The following is a 22,957-nucleotide window of genomic DNA, read 5'->3' as shown; positions in this document are numbered from 1 at the left end:
TTAAAGGGAACTGGGAAGAGTCGGTCTGCTAGTTTAAAAGGAAGTGGGAGGAGTCGGCCTGTTGTTTTTAAAGGAAAGTGGGAGGAGTCTGCCTGCTGTTTTAAAGGGAAGTGGGCGGAGTCGGCCTGTTATTTTAAAGGGAAGTGGGCGGAGTCGGTCTGCTGTTTTAAAGGGAAATGGGAGGGGTTTGCCTCCTGTTTCAGAGAGAAACGGGATGAGCTTTGAGGCTAGTCCTGTGAAGAGCCCAGAGTACTGCTCTGAGGAGTATGGGTTGGAAGTAGTTCTCAAGTTGTGAAGGGTTTCATAAGTCATGTTGTGATATTGATGTTTTATTCTGAATAAGTCAGGAACTTTAAGGGTTTAAAACGACTAATAAACATCAGACTTGTAGTTTAACAAATCCACCTATCTGGCTGAGAAGAAAGGCAGAAACAGATCACTTACGTGATATCCATGACTCTGAATAACTATGGTCATGGCTTAGACCTGCATATTGGCAGTGGGTCAAAGGGAATTCTAAAGCTACGATTGCAGTAGAGACTGAGAGACAGAGGCAGCAAGGGTGATGTGATGGTTAATATTAATTACAAAGTCGATAGGATTTATAATCACCACTGAAGGAAATCTCTGGGTATGTCTGTGAGGAATTATCTAAATTGTTTTATTTAAGGTTGAACAAAAACTAACTTAAATGTTCGTGTATCATTCCATGGGACTGAACAGAAAGGGAAAAGCAAACTGACCACGAGTATTCATCTCTCTTTGCTTCCTGATTGGGCGTGCAATGTCACCAGCTGACTCCTGTTCCTTCTGTCCTGACTTCGGCAACCAAACAGCAAATCAATCAAAATAACTTTCAATCAAAATAACTTTCTGCCTTAAGTTGCTTTCCTCCGGTATTTTGTCAGAACACTGCCATACAAGTTAGGAAATAAAGACAATTTCGTAGTTTTTCTATGAGGTCCTTAAAAGTAGCCACGGGGGATGTTGTTGGGAATGACAGTGCTAGGTAACCCCTCTCTGCCCAGTAAACACTACTTGTCTCTCTCATCTGACCTGATGATCTATCTCTTCAGTTCACCAGTCTGTCTCTTCCACACTTTGAGCATGGTGTTGTTAGGTGGATGAGATCTCCTCAGGAAAGTAACCATGCAGAATTTAGCAAAAGCAGCAAAAGGATCCCTTCCTCTTTGCCATTGTGTGGCTATAGGTATTGTGTGGCTCTTTGGGTTCTCTGAAACTACCTATAGTGTTAACATTGAAAGAAATCCTAAGGGGTAGCTTATCTTCCTTTCTGCTGATGCACAGGAACACTTAGCTCAAATGAAATTAAGTGACTGCTGTAAAGAACAGGAAAGAAGAATAAAGTATGGCTTTTGAAAGAGGAAGGAGTAAGATACAGACACGAGAGGAGCAATTATGTGAGTAAATGATATACTTTTAAATCTTAAAAAAGAAAACCAATTACAGACTACAAAAAGGAGGTTGTAAACATACCCCGAGAGATCCGTAAGTGGGACAGAGGCAGCATCTTTGACATGCTGGCAAAACAGACACGTCGTCTTCCATAGCTTTTAACGGCTCTTCAATCCTATGACTGTCTAAAATTGTAAATATTAAAGAACACTTACACAACTTTTCACTGCTGTGACATTCAAAAAAAAACACAAAAGAAATGGTTTCTAAAATAAAATGATTTCATATCAATTTTGTCTATAAATTCAGAGTTGCATAAACCTAATTGACTTTTAAATAAACTAAGTTAGAGGAGAAAAAGAAAAGCATTCTGCTGTTGTAAATTTTTACCTCATTCGAAGATGTAAAGTTTCACTTTGCTTCCATTCGAAAGCATCTCCTAATAACAGAGTTCTGTGAGGATAATTTTATTTAGTTTGATTTCCTGCACATTTTATATTAATGAGCACAAATATGAGTGAGTGTAATTAGAAGGCAAGAAACAACTTTTTCCTCTAACAGCTTTTATAAATTAAAATACCTTTTTAATGTTTGTATTTGTGGGTGTGTGGGGGGGAGGGAAGGAAGAGGGGGAGGGGAGAGGGAGGGAGAGGGGGAGGGGGAGAGAGAGGGAGGGGGAGGGAGGGAGAGGGGGAGGGGAGGGGGAGGGAGGGAGAGGGGGAGGGGGAGAGAGGGAGGGAGAGGGAGGGGGAGAGAAAGGAGGGAAAGGGAGAGGGAGAGGGAGAGGGGGAGGGAGGGAGGGAGAGAGATGGAGACAGAGACAGAGACAGAGAGAGAGATGCGCGACGTGTGGGTGAGCGCAGACGAGCACAGGTACACATCTGTATGAGTGTCAGTCTTCACCTTTCATCTTATTTGAAGCAAGAACTCTTGCTCACATGCTGTATACCAGGTCAGCTACCAAGGCAGTCAGCTTCTGGGCATTCCATTCTGCTATGTATGTTGCCACAACAGGGCTGTAGTTGCAGACGCATGTGGCTTCACATGGGCTCTGCTAATCCAAACTCAGGTCTTCACACTTGAGTGGCCAGCACCTCACACACTTGGCTGTTCTCCTTGCCCAACCTTCCTATATTTAGCATGGAAGCCTGTAGAACATTTAGAATGATGCAAAATGATGATGATGATGATGATGATGGTGGTGGTGATGGTGATGGTGGTGATGGTGATGGTGATGGTGATGGTGGTGATGATGATGATTTTTATGTACTTCATGATTAAGTGTTAAATAAAAGAAAGGGAAAATGTGAAAAAAGCTAGTCTTGCTTGCTCCGTTAATCAATTGCTATGTCTCTCAAAGCTCTCAGACATACTGCACTAATAACCGTGCCAAAATCATGGCCACTTTCTTTTTCCACGATGAGAAAACATTAGCTTTCTAGACTCAATCAAAGGATGGGTATTTCTCTATTTTAAAAATAAAGTCTGTTTCTCTGTGCTTGACATTTAGAAGAAACAGGCCACATCCTGTGTGTTAGAAAAGGTATATGCTTCCCCTCATTTCGTAAAAATTATCCCACTACAGTAGTTACAGCTGTTTTGCAAATTAACAACCCAAAGAGGTGTTTCCGTGGAGATTTTTCTCTCTAAAACCCTGGAATGGGAACTCTGTGCAGAGGGGTGTGGCTGACTGGGGAAGAAGTGTCCTGTAGCTGTGAGCTGGCTGGTGATACCTTGTGGATTTGCCTGTTGTAAAACTCCACTTCACTGGATGTCAGTGGAGAGAAATCCACAGGGCCAAAACTCTGAGCTTCCGCGCAGTAGAAACTCCCTCCCCACAAACGCTGTAAGCCAATTGAAAACGATCTGTTTCTAAAACAGCACTGTAAATGAAGGCTATCAAGACGCAGTTACAATTACGTTCCTTCTCATCTGAGAATATACGCACCGTCCAAGTGGCACGTTGAGCCGTCTCCAAGACCTCTGAAAATAAAACCCATGAGGCTCGGTACCAGGGAACAGTCTGAGGAAGTCCTTGTGTTACAGGCTACCTCAGGACACCCTTAGGTTTCATCCTAATACCAGAGGTTGTTTCTTTGTAAGGAAGGAAGGAAGGAAGGAAGGAAGGAAGGAAGGAAGGAAGGAAGGAAGGACGAACACTGGCTTCTTTATTCTTCTCTGAGTTTCATATCTAAGCAATGAATCAGTTCTATGGTGTACCTTAAAGAACAGCAAGACAAGGGCCAGTTAAACACTATCACAGCAGTGATTGCTATGGTTTTCTCGGGCACTCACTATAGGTTCACTCAGAAAAGCATTAGAAGTGTGGATCTTACTTTCAAGACGTTCAGCAACTCATTAGATCAGAACGGGAAAAATGCAGAAAATTCAATATAAAATTCATATTGAATTATTATCAAATTTCTAGTGCCGCAGGGGCTTAATTTTTCAAATTGGAATTTCCAGAGAATGTACATTTTTAAGATTCTCAGGAAGGTTCTGTGAGATAATCAGATTTAGAAGCCACTGGTATATACATGTTTCCTCTCCCTCTTCCTCTCCCTCTCCCTCTCCTTCTCCCTCTCCCTCTCCCTCTCCCTCTCCCTCTTCCTCTCCCTCTCCCTCTCCTTCTCCCTCTCCCTCTCCCCCTCCCCTCCCTCTCAGTTCTTCATCAGTGGCCTGCCAAGTAATGTCAGTTTGCACAAATGTTTGTTAGTGCCATACCATGATCCTCTCGCTAGGCTGGATCAAACCAGTATAGTCTAGAGTGACTCCCATCTTTTCCTTTTTTTTTTCTTTTGCGTCTTCTCCCTCATCAAATACTGGGGTTTTCTCCATTCTCACTTCCAATCTGTTGATCCTATCCCACTAACCTGTGCACTCATGATCCTGTGGTCTACATTCACAGCTCTGACCTCTCCAACCTTCTTTTAAGGTCCCACAAGTCAAAACCATCTGAATCAAGCTCATTTTTCTTGAGCCCTTCTGTCAAAGGAGTACTATATCGCTCTGGGTATAGGGATAAGAGGTGTAACTGCATTGAGCAGGGATTAGGAGACTGAAAAGTCAGTTTCGTAACCCAAGCTTAAAGTAACTCTCTCCAGCCACGTGTCCACTTCTTTACTGAGACCCATTGCTTCTACTTGGTTGATCACTGCCGATTTTTCCTTAAGTTTCTTTGTACAACAGCAGTCCCATTCCTATGCCTGTGTCTTTTTTTAAATTGCAGTGATAAAATACCATGACTGAGGCAATTTGAGGCAGAAAGGCTTTACTTCAGCTTATGATGCTCAGGTCACATAGCCAGACACTGAGGGAAGGCAGAGGAGGGAATGAAAGCAGGAACTCAAGGAGAAGCCATAAAGGAATGCTGTGTGGCTTGCTCAGCCTACTTTCCTATGCTATCCTTGACCTCATCTAGGGTTAGCACCACCCACAATAGGCTGAGCCCTCCCATATCAATCATCCATCAAGACAGTGCACTGTAAGCTTGCCTACCAGCCAGTCTTGTGGGAACATTGACTTTCCCAGTTGAGACTTCTTCCTAAATGACTGTAGATTATGTTGTTCGAACACAAAACCATCCAGCACAGGATGAATCGCTGGTACACTTAAAATATGGAGGAAGCTCATTTCTGACTTAAATCTGTGGTCTTCTTTAATCTTATCACGGACGAGTTTCAAAATTAATAATCTAAAAATTAGAGGCATCCCAACGTGTTAGGAAAATCTGAGCCATGCTACTAGTTTAATTTTACTTTTGTAATCTTCATACTGTATGAGGTTGAACACTACAGAGTTCAATGAACTCTAATAAGAGATCCTGCGATGATTTTCCTAATGCAGTTCTTTGTTAGGAAAGAGAACCGAAGAAGGACATTTACACATATCCACAGATTGTTCATAGGCATTTGAATAATCATTTGTCGGTGGCTAAAGTATCCAAATTCATTCACTAATCTTTTCTGGTGTCTATTAAGCTAATAGACTATTACTATTCTGCTTGTTAACTTCAAACTAAATATTATTTACTTCTACTGTGAAAAACACTATTTTCTATTTTTGCTCCCTCGAATAATTTTTACTATATGAGCTCACATACCAAACACAAATATATTACATCATAAGTAACAACTGGATATTTAGAAGGGTTTTTTTTCTCTACTTAATTATGTTTTGATTGGGAAGTTTGTCCTTAATTCAGATGTGACTTTGCCTCTGAGGAGGAATCATAGCTTGCACATCCATTCCTTTCTTTCTTTAATAAAGGAGAATTTTTTTGCAGCTTGATGTGGCCAGTGATGTGAGCATGCATGCAAATTTTCTTAATAGAAGACTTCATATTTAAGTCTCTACTGTATTCTTCTGTGCATTCCTTACAATTATGAAATTAAAAGGACAGAGTAAAGGCTCTCTGCAGCTGGAAGTTATTGCCCACACAGTACATCTGAGTACCATTTATGAGTAAATGTCCACAAAAGGCAGTTCCTCTGCTTGCTCGAGCTGCAACTATGCAAATTACGCATGCAGTTTTCCCTGCAGACTGTCAGCCATCTTTATTCTAGAAGACTTCAAACAACTGCAACACTTAAGAAAGGGAGAGATAAGGAGCATGGGCCGTTAGACATGGGCTTCCTCTACAGCCTTCCTTCATAGTTCTTTGCCAGCAAAAGCAACTGCAGTTGTGTCTTGCTGCTTTGTTGGAGGAATCCTGGGTTTCTTGAAAACTTCACATGTGTCACATGAAATCCTGGGAAGCATTCACTCAAAGGTGATATACACTATCCAATATGTGGGGAAAATGAGAACCTCATCGCCAGGGAGTTGAGCTTGGCCTTTAATTTTCTTTCATGGCAAGAAGAACAGTTATATTTGAAAATCAAGGGTAAAGTAATGATTTGAATGCATTGAAAAGGGAAAAAGGGAAGGGAGTGGTGGAGGCACGTTATTTTTATTAACACGTTGCTTTTTACTTTTATGAGTTTGGAAAAATTCAAAGACACACACACACACACACACACACACACACACACACACACACACACACCTTTCCAACTCCAATTCAGGGTCTTTGGGATTAAATTGATAGCTCAACATCTGATAAGTAGGCATAATCATTTGCCCCAAATCAGCAAATGCCACAAGTTGGGTTGTTTCTTGGTTTCATAGATCCCATTGTACAATATTAAGAACCACATCTCTGCCAAAACACGCATCATTTCCCCTGAAGCTTACATGCACCTACAGGACTGCTCACATTATTTAAAATATCATTGCAAGTCATTTAATTAAGGTTTGCTTTCTTAATAGCTTCGTTCCCACTTTCTGTCCCAGACGGTGGCAGCACCTGTGCAGAAGAACCTGGGGCTTTGTGCTCTGAGGTTATCAATCCTGCTCTGTCCCTTTTGCTTTTGACCTTGGGGGTAAAAAAAAAATCACTGAGGATCTCCTTGCAAAAGTTGTTTCTTTCCAAAACTGGGGATCGTGTGCCACAGTGAAAATAAAATGAGGCAATGCACAAAGCTCGGTCTCGCAAAGACGCAGGTTGATTCAATGGAGCGCCCCATCCATTATCACAAACTGATGGGATTCAATACAGAGACGTCCTCAAGAAACGTTTTACTTAATTTTGTTAAATCCGAATTTCTAAGCTGTACCATCTCTTAGTAAAGCTCTGTGGCTTAAAATGTTCATTGGCCACCAAATATGTCAGATGAGAGCTCTGGGAAAAAGAGGCTTCAATCACACCTCTCTCTAGTCTCCTCTCATCATGTCTACTGGCCTGTGGGTACAACAGCTAAGTATTTCTTCTCTCTGTCTCCTTCCTGCCAACTCCTCTGTCTTTGTATTTCCCTTCATCTCTCGCTGCCTGTGGGCTTGATTTTATTATACTGCTCTGGCGCTTTCGGAAAGTTTACTACTTGACTAAATCTACATTCTCCATAAGAGTTTATCTCATTTGAGTGACGGAACTTTTATGCTGAACCATGCGAATGAAAATGGTGGGTCGACCAAGAAGACGTGGCATCACTATTTAATGAGTGAATGGCTGCTTGGGAAGAGCAAGCAGCTAAGTCCTACTTCCTGAGAACTATCGAGAGCCAGGATCTGTGATGCTGTCAATTTCATCATGATATTTATTTCTCACAATGCATTTGAGATATTAAAGCAATACATTCTCTGCTTTAGAGATGAGGAAACAGGTGATGAGGAGCATTTAGCTGTCTTGTCTAGAGTCATACTTTCACTCTGTGGTGGAAGCAGTGTCAGGAATCTGCTCTTCCGGGCTTGGGGACTTAGCTCAGTGGTAGAGCGCTTGCCTACCAAGTGCAAGGCCCTGGGTTCAGTCCCCAGCTCCGAAAAAAAGAATCTGCTCTTCCCTTGCTCTTTGTCCCAATGGCAGGTAACTGAGCTTTAAAAGAAACACGCTCAACTAATTTCATTCCATTAAGTAGAGACATTTTAGGACACAGTTAAGATCTAGATGTTCTTTTTAACTCTACTTTTGAGGAATGTTTTTCACTTTAAGAAATGGCATAAGCCATCAAAATTTAGATGAAAAAGTGTCCTTTCCTAAGGAGACAATTACTAATTCACGTGGTTCTGTTTTATTGAATACTGATGTTTTTTATGAGTTAAGTCAGCGGTAACAATTCTGAATACTGAGTGGTTAAAGTGCAAGGAAAAGAAGAGGGGGGTGTAGAAAACACATGTTGCTTATAAAAGTTTGTCTAGGCTCAGCTCTTAGCCAAGTTTATCTCATAAAGCCGGAGAGCCCACTCACACACCCCACTCACATCTAGCTGGTTGTGTTCACAAGGTAATGTAGATGAAGGGTTAGCAAAATTATGATCCTGTGGAGAAAAGCAAAGATCATAAGTCACCTTGGATTGTAAAAATTAGAATTGGGTAACTCACCATGAGAGCAGGAAAGCAGTTCTATAAAGGACAGATATCAACAACAGAATGCGTTTCTGCCCACTCTGAATAGGAGTTCCACCTTGTGCTTTGCTTTGATAGACAAGTGAAACATTTCTCAAGTAGAATTTTAATACATAGTAAATTTACCTTCTGAAGACTTGGAAATTATCTTATTGGAATGCTACATTTGCATAGTTTTATTCGTGGTGGGCTTTTGTTTTTGTTTTTTCTCAGATAGCACTGAGGATTGAACATAGGTCTTGCACATCCTAGCCAAGCATAGTACAACTGAGTTACATTTGCAGCTAGTGTATCTCGTTAACTTATGATTTAACTTAGTGAATTACTTTCAATGAGGAAATTATCTCGTGTGGAACTTTTATGATCAAGGTATATTCCTGAGACTTATTTATGAAGAGAAAAGACTATCAAAGAAGAAAACATTTCACATCTTTGTGTATTGAAAATTGTAGGTATATAGGTGTTTTAACTTTGACTAGAGCACCCATTACAATATCAAAGTATACTTATATCAAGGTTATTAATTGGTTCGGGATACACACATTCATGAGCTGAAAGCCAATAAAATGAAATTTCTAGCAATGATCATGGAATGATTTATTGGATCATTTGATACATGGCATGCACTACAATGATTATTGTTATGGTAACAGTGATAGAGGTGACAGTGGCAAAATAAATGATGGTGGTGATGGTGACTGGTGGTAGCAGTGGTTATGATGGTGAAGAGGGCAACGGATAACAAGGATAGCTGTGAAGAAGATGGTGATGGTGGTGATGGTGGTGGTGGTGGTGGTGATGGAGGTGATGGTGGTGGTGATGGTGATGATGGTGGTGGTGGTGGTGGTGGTGGTGGTGGTGGTGGTGGTGGTGGTGGTGGTGATGGAGGTGGTAATGGTAACAATGATGGTGGTGGTCCTGTTGGTTGTGTTGGTGATGAAGATGCTGATAGATATGAGTTGTTACAGTCAATGCTTCATAACTCTGTTTAACTGATAGCATCACTTTTTCTTTCAGATGAGCAATCTGTCTAGTACTACCCCATGCAGAAATGTTAGAGTAGCTAAATTGCTGTGTCTTTGCCACTGAAACAGATTAAAAGGCTTTTCTTAAAGCACCTGCTTTGACTTTAGGACAAAAGAGAATCCCAAGCATGAATTCCCCACATTTTGCTTTTCTTGCCTTAGAATGGGATAATCAAACCACTCCCTGTGACAATTATGGATACAAGCACATATATGTATATGTATATAAAACTGACTTCAAGCAAAGCAGCATAATTTGACAGTGACTGAAAATGCATTAATTTGACATGAAGAGTCAAAAAGAAGTGAGTTGTTTCTGATGAAAATTGCCACGTACCCTACAAAGAAAAGAAAAGAGGAATTTATTACAGATCCAGGTTCTGAAAGTTCTAGTTACATCTACCACCTCCTGCATTGTAACACAGACCATGTAGTTGGCATTCACACAAACCATCAATGGTATAATTACCCACTACCCAGATCAATTCACATAATTGAAAAAAGAAGGCAGGCTTCATGACCTTGTCTAACTATGACAAACCTTATTCTCAGGCAAAATGAATTTTTTGTTGTCAAAGAAGATCTATAATGTATTTGGTTTTGACTTCACATAAACACAGTATCAGTCTACACTCAAAAATGCACGTAACTGACAATCGTGCTACATATTTAAAAGAATTTACATTTGCCAATAAATTTATTTTGGATTATGTAGAGATGTTCTGCAGAAACACTGTTCAACAGAGAAATAGTTTATAAGTGCAGTTGACTTTTTAAAAAATTTAACATTTAGCTTATTGCTAAAATATAAGTATTGGCTTTTGTAAAGCATGTAATTTCTAACTTTTACCTTTGAAAAGCATACACTATGGCCTAATAACGAATCAATATATGTTGTTCATGATTGGTTATATGGAAGGTGGCAGTGCTTCCTAATTTGATTGGGAGCATAGCCCTGTGTTCCCATTTGGGTTTTGATGCTATGACAAAACGCAGACGAAAGCAATTTGGGGGGAAAGGATTTATTTCAGCTTAAAGGATTTATTTATTACAGTCTATCAAGGGAAGCCAAAGCAGGAATTGAATACAGGAATCTTCAGACAGGAACTGAAGAGCACATGGAGGGATGCTGCTTACTGGCTTACTCAGCTATCTTTCTTATACAGCCCAGGTTTGCCTACTCAGTAATGGTATTGCCCACCGTGTGCAGGAGTCCTGCTACATCAATTAACACTGACAAAAATGCCTCACAGACATGGCTAGAGGCCAATCTGATAGAAGCAATTCCTAAATGGAGGTACTCACTTCCTGAGTGGATCAAGTTTACAACTGATGCTAACTATAACACTCTATTAATTACTATGATTGAAAGCTACATTTTAATACTGTACAGAGTCAATGGTGCCATTTCACCACTTTCAAACTATCCTTGGAAAAAAGCAGAGATTTCTCTTCTCTCTTGTTAATACAACAGTAATGGTAAGAGGTAATTGTATTTTGTATCCGTTTATAATAGCTGCAGGCATTATCCTGTGTTCCAAGCACAGCTTGTCTTTTAAGCCTCATGGTGAAACTCAAAGGCAAGTCTGGGAACTTAGGCAACAGAGGTTGGATGACCTGCTTTTGATCACAAAGTTCAAAAATCACAGACCCCAGTCAAGCCAGTTTAGCTGTAGATAATGAACCTTTAGTGGGTGGGTAATAGAGTAGAAGGCGAGACAATCCTAGCCCTGGTGCCCTGATAGGATCGGCTACTGCATGTTAGTTTCCGGAAGATTAGGATATGAAATTAAACATGTTTCCCAGGCCGTGGCTGAGTCATGAAGAGGAAACTGCTCTTTACTAGTTCCTGTATGTTTGGTGAATTATTCAGCTTCTCCAAAAGCCACTTTCCTCCATGGTTAAATGGTACTAACAGTACCTCATAGAGCTGTTGTGAGAATTAAAAATGTCAAACCTCAGGGCTAGAAAGATCGCTCAGAAGTTATGAACACTTAGTGTTCTTGCTATAGACCCAGGCTTAGTTCCCATAACCAGTATTTTGGCTCCCAAACATCAGCACCTTCAGGAATTGAGTCTCAGGAATTCAGACCTCTTCTCACCTCCGCAGGCGCTGTACGCATATGGCAAGGTACTTATAAGCATAGAAAAAAGATAAACTTTAAACAGTTAAGTGCCTTTGCACTAGGAGGAGAGCATTTTATTGGTGCCATCGTTCTGACCGCTTAGACTGTAGTACTCTCCAGAACACAACAAGTATGCACTAAAAGAAGGGAGAGGAATGGGTTCATATGCGGCGTGAGCAGGAAGTTGTAGGGTCAGGCATACCTGTAACAATGCCCTGAGGTAGTCAGCAACAGTAGTCAAGTTTAGCAACATTAAAGTGTAAAAAATAAAAGTCTCTCATTAAATTACAAAGGGTCTTGAGTATGAAATTTGAACCTGGCTTCCTAAGTCTCATTTTTTCTTAATACTGCTTAGTTTCCCTATTATTTTTAGTGCCCTTAAGTGTGTTCCTTAAGTATAGAATTCAAAATGAGATTGGCATCTTTCAGGAACTCGTCATTCCTCGGGACGTCTGCATTTCAGTGTGACACTCACAGACCACGAGGATACAATCCTTTTGGCACTGCCATTTGCGTCTCAACAGGTTCTGGAACCTTCTACCTCTCTTCTCCAGCCAACCCGATCTTTTCAAGCTTTTCTCCTTGAACAATTGTGTCTCTGACAAACTTTGGTTTGTCTGCCTTGCTGTAAGCTTCTCTGAAGACCTTCACCCAGAGTACCCACCTACCCACCCAACCACCCACCCACCCACGAAATGTGGACACGTGAATGCAGCTGGGCAAACTTAGGAAACCAGAGCCGCCAATCTAATCTTTCTTTGTGACCTAAGAGACTACAGTAATTGCAGCATTCTGTTCAGTGAGAGCAGGGTCTCTAAGTAAATACAGTTTGGAGGCAATCGGGTAACATATTGGATTGTATATGCCACAAAATGAAGTTGGTTAAACAGAGAAGACAGAATGGAAAGATGATACAGCCCTTGAAAAGCAAAGAGAAGGGGTTCACTAGTGGCCAGAGTCCTCCCAGACCAGCCTCTAGGATGCCCAGTATATTGGTGCTGTGTCCTGTGTTTGTGATCCTGAATTTTTAACTTGAAAACATCTCTCTCTCTCTCTCTCTCTCTCTCTCTCTCTCTCTCTCTCTCTCTCTCTCTCTCCTCTCTCTCAGAGCTAGCTCGATTCTATTGCTTCAACTCAAACTTCCTCTAAAACAGATTCTGAATGGTCTTTGGCCCAGCCTCCTCTCCAGAAAAAAGTTATTCTTCCAGTCGTTTGCATTATGACCGTCTTAAAAGTCAGGATTCTTTGTACTGTCTCCAGATATTCAGACTCTCTCAATTTACAGGTAATTCTAAGATATCTGTGGTCATGATCCCTAACAAAACCGGATCCCTAACAAAACCGCATTGTAACAATTGTCTGATACTTATTTAAAAATAGACATCCCCGGGGTTCTCAAGTGCAGTGTACACTCTGCATGTTTACTTTCACGGGTTCATTTTTTATTTGAAAACTTGGGAAATACTGTTGCAATCTGCCTATCACATCGGTGTCAAAATCACTGGAGCACTTAAAGACCACTAGGCGTTCCAATGCATTCCGGAAGCTCGGGGCATCCGCAACCTGTTCTAATCTACACTCACGCACTCTGCAGTCCGGCCACACCACCCTGCACAAATCTCCAGGTTTGCTGCCCTGCTGGCTGCTGTGTCAGAGTTCATGCTGCCCTTTTCTCAGCTGGGCAACTAAAACATTCAACAGCTCACTTCGAATCCCACCCCACCTTTCCTACCACTCTTCCTACCACCAAGTAAAACTTTCTTCCTTTGAATTCCCACAACACCTTGTCCCATACACTGCTATATCTATTTTTGCAAGATTGGTACCCATAATTTAAGTGTCTCAGATGACTGCGATTCTGTTTGTGTTGGGCCCTCCTTGTACCTAACCTTGTGCCCAGTATTAAAGGATTTGTTTACTGAGTATTGTGTAAATAAGTGAGCATACAAGTGTAGACTTCTTTCACCCTGTGTCAGCGGTTTAGAAGTAGTAGGAAATGGTGTACAACATTGGCTTCAGTTGGTGGCTACAGTGTTTTTATTGATTTGTTTTTCTTTTAAGTTAGCATCTCATTGGTAAGCTTGAATAGGCCTCTTTAAATATGACCCCTTGACTTTGATCAAATAACAAGAAGACTAGATAAATATCTTTTAAAATATCAAGGAACATAAACTTCGTTTTACAGAAGCATTTGGGCTAAAACCCACATGCTGTGTAACATACCATAGAAGGCCCGTTTCTCTCTGTCGCTGGCAGCACCATGCACAATACACTCAAGGAAATTGCCTCTATTCCAAAGAAGAATTTTTTGAAGACTAAGAATAAACAAATCTGAACAAAACAAAACAGAGTAAAGCCAAACTGTGAGTAAATCTGGAACCAAAACACCTAATGCTAAAGGGGGAAAAATAGAGAAGCAGCTACTGTGGTTCTAAGAGACTGTGAGCTCAAATCCTTTCATGTTTTCATCCTACAAAATTTTAGGTCTTCCTAAATTTGTCTAAGCTGACTTACTTTTCTGCAGGGAGATATTTTTTACTGTCCAATGTTTGGATGCCAATTTTTTTGTAGCACAAACTGAAGTTAATTTTGCAGCCAGTTAGCGTATAATTTATTTGAAAAAGCTCAAATTAGATATCTCCATGCAAGGTAGCGCTTTAAAAATACAAAGCGGTGGATAGTTGGTACTCATTTTCTGTCTGGCCTAAATGGTGTTTATGGAGGAGACTGTGTACTTTTCAGCTTGATGGCCGTGTCCTACAGGCAATGCTCCCTTTCTTTGACTTCACTCTTGAGGGAACAAGAGATAGTGGTATGCGAGATTTTTTTTTGGTTTTGTTTTGTTTTTTTATAGACTGTAGAAGGTGATAGGACAGTCACTCCCTTCCTACTTATTATGCGGAATACCCCTATTATGTAGACACCCCTGTAGCGAAGGTCCTGATTCTAAGGTCCTGTTCCCCAATTGGTTCTTAATCTGTCAGTAAAGAAGCCATGGTCCAGTAGCTGGGCAGAAAGGATAGGCAGGACTTCTGGGTCTCTGAGGGCAAGAAAGGGGTGCTAGGGAGGCAGAGTTCACCATGCTTCTGATGGAGAAAAGTTGACCAGTCATGTGAGATGGCGAAAGGGAGTGGCCACACAGGTGATTCCAATGGCTGGGTGGTCAGGGATATTTATCAGGGACTAGATGTAACGGAACAACTAAAGTTCAGGCCAGGTGGGGTATGTGGAGGTGAGGGTGTTGATACGAGCTTCCTAGTAGAGGAAGTTTAGTAATGTCCAGCAGTTATGCTAAGAAGGCAATTTGAAAATTAACAACCTGGGAGTGTCTTTTAACCATGGATTCAAGGGAAGCTGGGTAGGGACTGGGGTAGCGTGGCCCATTCCTGGAGCTTAGGTGGGGTAGCAAAAGCTATGCAATATATTTGTTTGACCTCAATTTCATGGGACAAGGAAGCCTTTAGCTTCAAGGCCCAAAGCCCCAGTAAAATATGCCTACACTTAGATTCAATAAAGCATGGACAATCATGTAGAAAAGGGACTGGGAAAACAAGGTTTGCTCTAAGGCTGAGTGTAGAAACCCCCAAAACCATCTGTTTAGTGTGTCTGTGGCCTTTCTCTGAAATGTGTCTTCTTGTGATTGTGAAACAAGACTTCTTCTGAAGTGGGGCAGACCTCAGAGTAAACAAGGGGAGCAGAGGGGCATGGTGGTAAGGTATTTAGGCTTGTGCATTGTTTTTGAGAAATAAGGTATTGGTTTCTATGTCTCCTTTAGAAAGTAAGAAATTCCAGTTCCTGCTGGCTCTCAGGCCGGGAGGAGGGTGGTACAAAAGAAAGTGTAAGGAGAAAGACAGTAACAGAAGAGACTTTGCTTCCAAGCCCTTTTGCATTCTGAGCCCCAGCACTGCGCTACTGTCCCAGCTGTCAGGATAATGAGGGTCTGTGCCACCTCTCCTAACCCTATTCTCTCATGCTCTCATGCCATCAGGATCTTAAAATTAAGAATGCGTGGACAGGACTTGGAATATAACTCAATAGTAGGGTATTTTCCTAACGTGTGATGCTGATTTGACCCCCCCACACCCATCCCTCAAAAACCATTTATTTATTAAAACCACATGCGGACCAGCAAAGGTCGAACAGGAGTTCTGATGTCCCTCCTTCTCATCGTCACTTTCCAATTCTTTGTATCTGGAAGAGTTCATGAATATCATCTGGTCCTTTCCTGCAGGGCCACTGAGGGCAGATAAGGTACATTTTCGATTTAACAGTAGGCTCCCTTGCTGTCTACCAAGAGAGGCACAGCAGAGAACCTATTGGAGGAGGCTTGCTCTGCACCTCCCAGGCCAATGGCTGCACACTTGGCTTCCACACTGTTAGTGGGCTTTGCCTCTTGTTTCTGAGTCTCAGGTGTTGATTAGGCTTCGCTGGCTGGGCATCTTCTTTCCCAGGCTTCTGGACCAAGGGTGGCAAAGGGAGGGGGGAGCCTACTCCCACTGCTCCATCTGACTTTGAGAAACCTAGGCAGAGCAGAAAGGCATGATTTCCCTGAGAGCTAAGTTACCTGATAGGCAGCCGAGTTGCACAATAAGAAAACTATTGATTTCTGGGAGTTTTGTCATTTTTTTCCTTTTTCACATCATCATTATCTTTTCAAACGCCCCTTAACATCAGGATTATGTTAACTGGGTGGCAGAGAACACAGCAATTGGGGGAAAAAGTGTGTAATAGTAAAATTAGTGATTCTCTGACCCTCCACAGAAAGAGCAGTGAGGCTCACAAGTTTAAAGGAATTGTTCAGTTGGGTGACGCTGAAGGGATGCAGCCTTGTTATTAACATTGAAAAGTTTAATTACATTTCATTATACTATGCTAGCTTCTCTTAATTGCTAAAAGGGGACTATGAAAGGAAAACCAAAAAGGCATAATCTCTAGGAGCTTTTCCCCTCGGCTTTGTAATGTAAATGTGCCCGTGTGGATATTAAAACTCACACATTCCATCCATCTCACCAGCTTTTAAGGGGAGGGTCACCTGACTTCACCTAGAGCCGCCCACTCCCTCTCCCAGAGGAAATCCAAAAAGTGAGAGACAGACAGACTTGGGTATAACCCAGGTTTTCATGCTGTGAGATGTAAATGACCCTGATTGAATGGGAATCCAGTGAGGTGGCTAGTGGGGGGTGGGGGGAGAGACAGGAGGGAGAGAGCGAACGCCAGAGAAAGGAGAGAGAGAGAGAGAGAGAGAGAGAGAGAGAGAGAGAGAGAGAGAGAGAGAGAGGAGCGCTAGAGAGAGCTGCATGCTTCATCTTTGAGGGGAGGGAAAACAAAAGACCTCAGGAGCAGTTTTGTGTTGCTGTGTCTGGCTTCAAGAAGAAAATTCTAGACCTCTATGCCGGCAAGACCAAAGCTCAGCTAAGACTTCTTCTCCTAAGAAGATAATTTTATTAAAGGATGGGTTGGATCAGTACAGGTGGTTTGAGGAGAAGCTGACTGAGGACCATGGAAAGGTGGGAGAGGACGCGCGGCTCCTGGGCTTCCTCTGAGCTCAGCTCCAGGTTAGTAAGCTTAAGCGGACGGCTCTGGCTTCAGGATTTCTAATCTGTCTATGTGTGTGTGTGTGTGTGTTCTATTTATAGCCCACATACCCTCCTGTTCTCCAACCCCTGGGTAAAACAGTGCCATATTCTGCCAGATGTGGACCTAAACTTGCTTTGACTCTCACTTTGTATACCAAATGCCTCTCACTGGCTTCCGGAGCTTTTGTTTAATACAGCCAGCCAGAGCCATCATGATGTCTCCTTCTGAGCCACAATGTGTGCCTCTGCCCGAGATTGTCGGGTGGCTGTTTGGAGAATAGTTAGCATCTTGCCCCACCAGGCTGCAAATGCATGTCGAAGGCTTTGTGAGATGTTGTGAAACGGCAAATATCTGCTGACTTGGCATTTTGGCTAATGTCAGAATAATTCTCAGATAACCCACCACATCTGCCTTATCTGAATTCCCCACAATTGAGTTCAAATATTATAAGTTTGAAATGGCACCCCGTCAACAAAGGCACACCCCAGGTATTCTCCCAGTAATGTATTTTACCTCCTATTGAAGCTAGAGCTTTAAAAAAAAATAATCTTAATGTGCCTGGGTTTGGAGAGAGAATACAGTGCAGTATGATTAAATTAGGTTCAAAGCCTTCCCCCCGCCCCCATGAGTGGGTACAGATGTGTGTAAATCAAATACACAATTTCTCTCACTTCTGGCTTTGCAGATAGAGTGTCTTTTGTTCCAGCGTGAGTATTTCCCCGTGTTTTTACAAAGAAAGCATTCCCAGTGCTTTGGTGAGAGCTGGAGGTTAGTGTGCCAATTTGCCATTGTGTCCTGGTCAAGAATCTGCTCCATTCTGAAGTAAACTGCCCAGAGGTATTAGTCAGAACGCTGCAGGAGGGTGAGGAGTGGGAGAGGAGCCCTTTCTCTTCCTGTCTCTCTCTCTCTCTCTTTTTTTTTTAAACTCAGAAGTGTCTAATTTCCATGATTGTCAGAGGAAACGGGAGGGCATCTAGTTTTGAATAGGATGCAGGTCTGTTTGGTGGGATTGCCTGACACTCTATTCCCCAAGATGTTCAGAGCGGAGGGGATCAGATTTGCGGTGGACTATTTAGGAAAATGTTCTGTGAGGGTGACTGGCTGCGTCCCTTTGGACCAAATTAAGATGCGCTCTGGCAGTGCCGGAGACGCTGCGAGCTGACATTTTCTTGTGAAGCTGGTGAAAAATGGCTCCATATCTCTCCTCCCGTCCTGAGGAGATGGTCTTCAAGTGCTGAGCCCTTCGCCAGCATTGTGATTTGCTGTGCTGGGTGTCTTCCGAGAGGGGACAGGCTGACTCGTGGCTCCTTTCAGTTTGCCTGCCTTTTAAAATCTCGGCTTGAATGGAGAGTGGGTGGTGACGGTTTTACTTGAAATACAAACTACCCAAAGCAAAGCTAGCAGCTCATCACTTCCCGGCAGTCACAGGATTCCATTTTTAAAAGGGTAGATTAGATTTGTTGGGACATGACACGAAGCACTTTTTGCGTGCAAGTCAACGATTTCTCTAAGAAAATGCCCCCTCTCGTGTGACCCTCCCCTCGTATTTGGACTTTGGGCAGGGAAAGTGGCAGGTTAAAAACCTAGGGGTACCTGCCCATCATCTGTCTCAGAGAATATAAAGCTGCCATTTCCTGTCCTGTGTTTTTTCTCTCTTGTCTGAACCCATTGTGCTAGAGGAAAGCTGGGTCCGAGCGCTACAAGGCACGGAAGGAATCCACTTCTATGCTGTCCTACACGAGTGCTTATGAAGGAATTCCTGTTCGGAGCAGGTGGTGGAGGTGTCAAAGCAGCTCACCACGCCTTTGCTCCTTTATTCAGGCTCCAGTTTGTGAGAGCTCCCACCAGCAGAGGCAGGATCCACTTTAGCAGAGGGCTGTGGGTGAGGAAGCATGTGTTGTTGGGGTGTGTAAAAATCCACTGTTCTCTATTGCACAGCATTGCAAAAATGATTCTGGGAGCATGCAGGATGCTCCTGGGAAGGGGGGCTGGATTCCTCGTGGTTTAGGCGTAAGGGGCAGTGCTAGAGAACTTAGCCACTAAAGAAGGCAACAGGAGGATGCAGAAGAGTGCAGTGATGTGCACACTAAACAGCAAGAATTGTTCCTTAGAGTCTTACAATGTGATAGTCCCCAGCTATAGACATTTGAAAAAGCACCCTCAGTGCTTCCTGAAAAATGCTATGAGGTCAACTTTCTACTAGCACAAGGGTGACTTTATTTACTTCCACGATTATAGTGGCATCACGGTCGCTGTGCCACGGAAGGGTATCCCTGTAAAGGGTTATAGCATGAATTCCTTCCTGTATGGGGGGACGAGAGCACGTATTTCCTTGGAGTCTGTTGGAAATAATTTGATCGAGGTACAAGATTATCAAGGCCATCCATTATCCCAGCATGTAGAGCTGGTTCCATGCAGAAGTGTGGGTATGGGACATGGTGTGCTTTGGGAAAACTGGTGTGATAGAACAACGGATGAGACAACAGGCAGCGCAATAAACACAGGAACCTCAAAGTTCATGAGATGATTGGCAGGTCACCCTTCCAGACTGTTGATGATCCCCCAGGACAAAGTGCTTCAGCCTAAGACACTGCGGGTGTGGATGGCCAGATGGCATGTGTCTACGCCAAGGATCAGTTTCCCTTAGTTGTTTCCAAACCTGGCCAGCACTCAACACAAACACGCAAACCAGAAGAGTCATGAAGCTTTAGAACTTACCACTGAGCTTCACTCCACCCAACCCCCACCTCCACGGAGTCCCTAATGAGGGCTGAAAAGGGAAAAGCCACGTGCTAAAATATTCCTCTGCATTTGAATGTAGAACATAAAAATATTCTTAGGAGTAAAACTGGTTTTTCATAAGATGCCTGTGGCACAGAAAGGAGGTTGAAATAGAACAATCAAATTTTAGATAAAGATATTTGACTCATATTTAGTCCTTGAAATATTTGTTAGCATAGAACTAAGAAACCCCAGGAAGTCTTAATGCAGCGGGGACCGGTTTCTGACATCCATTTTCTCTGTCATTTTCAGGATTCTATGACCTAAAATTCTATTTTAAATTGTTATTAAAAGCCTTGGTACATGGCAACATGACAGTAAGCAGGCAAAGCCATAATGAGAGGCTCTGAGCTTAAAATACTTCGGGTCTGTGTTCGGTTTGGGGTACGTTTCCCCCAAAGTCTGTCACATCACCAGCTTTTGTTGAGAGACACAAAACTTGCAGCAATCTGACTGGGTCCTCGGTTGCTTCCTATGAAGATAACATCTTATTGGAAATGAAAAACAGTTTGTTATTTTGACTGCAGTAGATTTTAAAATCAGAATCTTATTACTTTGTGGATTATGAGTCCATGCTACTCACAGATATCAGTGGTGAAAGTTTGCTTATACTGTACCGGATCATTGCCGAGTTCTCGTGCTGAGGATAGCTGTCACACACTAAAAGGTGTGTGCTTTCCAAAAGCGGGGGACGGGGTGGGAGGGTGGGGGGGTGGTCCCCTTTCCTCTTTTGGGTGGCCCACTATCCATCAAGGCACTAAGTACACATCAAATCCAAAGAGTGATAATGACCTGTATGGTGTTTGACAGCTTAATATCCACCTTGTAGGAGAATGTTTGTTGATATTATAATTTGTTGTTCACTATCATTTAAATCGGCAAAGTAAGACAGACTTCAGAGTATTTAAGGAAACTCACATTTGTGTGTTTGAAAGAGGAAGCTCCTTGCAAGGTTGATGGGAGGAAGAGTGTGTAAATAAGAGACCACCATTGGGTCCTCTCAGAGGTAAACCAGTCCTGTAGGCAATTCAGAAGATTTTAGGCTGGATTTTTATAATGTTCTCCACCCAAGAACAAATTTCAAGGAACTCCATGAGCCGTTCTACTGGAGTCAAGAGTTCTACTAAGCACTGTTCACAGAAGTGCACACCCAAAGCAGTAGGAAAGGCCATAGAATAAGAGGCAAGACCTTACTCCTGTGGTTTCTTTCTTTACTAAGGGCCTAGAAAATGGCCTATGAAAAACCTTTTACTAGAACAACTGTGTATACTCTGTTTCCTTCCTTCCTTCTTCCTTTTTCTTCCTTCCTTCCTTCCTAACTCCCTCCCTCCAGCCCTTCCTTCCTTCTGTCCATGAAACAAGCTAGCACTGTGGTACACTAACTGACCTTTAAACCTTACATTCAAATGATCCTCCTGCCTCAACTCCCAAGCTTCCTGCCAGGAGTAGTTAGGATTCCAGGTGTGCAATATGACGCTCAGCTGCTTTGCAACCAAAAGCCTTCCTCGGAGGTCTTCCAAAGCTTCATGTTCATGTAAGATCTTAGCATATGCTCTTTCCTTCGCCAAAACCTTCTCGAGCTCAGTTTTCTGGCTTAAAGAGTCCTTTACTTCCCTGAGAAATGGGCTCAGGGTTCATTGTGCTTTACAATACTTACTAGGTGTGTAGATGATCATTTTTATGTATCACCATTTGGTTAATATTGGTGTGTACTAGGAGGCAGAACCTTCCGAAGCTAGACCTCAAGCTGATTTTACTCAAAGGAACAGTTCGTAGGTATTGTGCTATGTCAGCTTACATGTTGAGTGTGTATTGGATGGTTGCTGAGTGAGTAACTGACTGGCAAGAATTATTACTGAGGAAACAACATTGATCCAAGACATGGTGCTGGACAGAAAGCAATCCTCTGCATTGACAAGGTCAATAGTCCTTTGACAGGGACTAGATGAGCCCCTCATTAGGAATTTCCATCTTGAAAACTACTGGAGTGATTGTTGTTGCAATGTTTTAAACATTGTTATGTATGTAAAAGCATTCATTCATTAATCCTGAACAAAGCTGTGGTATGTTTGTTCCTCTTAGCTCTTCCCTGCTAAAATTCTTAGTTTTCTGCATCTCTACTCTCATCACAATAGGGTTTTCTTTTCTTTCTTTCTTTTTTCTTGCATCTGGTTCTTCCTGGGTCTCATGTGAAAGTTGTTACACCTTTCTGACCAAGCTATGAGTTATCATATGAGGCTAGAAAGCTCTCCTAAGATATAACTCTTCCAAAGGTACTTGCTTTTTGAACAAAGTCGTGTGCTATTTAGTGCTGTGCCTACTGATGTGAGGCTGCACAGCAGAGGACACTGTGGAGACTGTCTGCAAGGCACTTTCTTAAAGACTTAGGGGAAAACTAGACTCCTCTTCATGAGTCTGTGAGTGAGAGTGTCACCATATATATATATATATATATATATATATATATATATATATATGTGTGTGTGTGTGTGTGTGTGTGTGTGTGTGTGTGTGTGTACATATGTACATAGATGTACATAGATGTATATGTACATGTATATATCATATAAAAAGAGAGCACAAAATAAAGGACTTAAGGAAGAGGTGAGACTTCTGGCAAACCAGGGATAATAAGTGACATTGAGATGATCAGAGAGGAGAAAGGACAGCTTAGCATTATGGACAAAAGCTGAATAAAAATGGCCAGGGTGATGTAATGCAGGTATGTTAAAGTCATGTGAGTATACTACTCGGGGTTTATTTCCCAGATAAGGTGGGTGTTGGGAAGGCCTTTGTCCATGAATTCATATCATTCCATGCAAGTGATAACCTTGGGATTCTGAGGGTTAACACAGTTAGCACTTATACCCTTGGATCCTGGGATTTACTTCCCGCTTGCCTTGAAGTACCCTGTTTCAGCATTTAGAACTAATCTCAAAGAACTTTTTTTTTGTCAGAGGTGCTTTTAAAGATTCTTTTAGCAATATCGATCACTTTAATTGAGGCTTACTGAAAGGACTCAGCATAGCTCTCTTGTGGTTTATGCTCTATAAATATATCATCATCTTATTGATAGACAGATTTTTATTT

General features: G+C 42.2%; 1 protein-coding gene across 14 annotated transcripts in view; it reads left to right on the top strand.

Annotated features, from left to right (window-relative positions):
* Window positions 1-22,957, top strand: part of Magi2 (membrane associated guanylate kinase, WW and PDZ domain containing 2) — a 1,487,762-nt gene that overhangs the window by 704,274 nt on the left and 760,531 nt on the right. For 3 of the 14 annotated variants that reach the window (XM_087655508.1, XM_087655507.1, XM_087655513.1), the window contains exon 1: window positions 16,601-17,064. The gene's annotated coding sequence lies outside the window, so the exon portion shown is untranslated. 14 annotated transcript variants of the gene reach the window in all.

This window comes from Rattus norvegicus, chromosome 4 (assembly GCF_021556685.1).
Source record: "Rattus norvegicus strain SHRSP/BbbUtx chromosome 4, alternate assembly SHRSP_T2T, whole genome shotgun sequence".
Taxonomy (NCBI): domain Eukaryota; kingdom Metazoa; phylum Chordata; class Mammalia; order Rodentia; family Muridae; genus Rattus; species Rattus norvegicus.
This window is presented reverse-complemented; position numbering and strand designations above follow the sequence as displayed.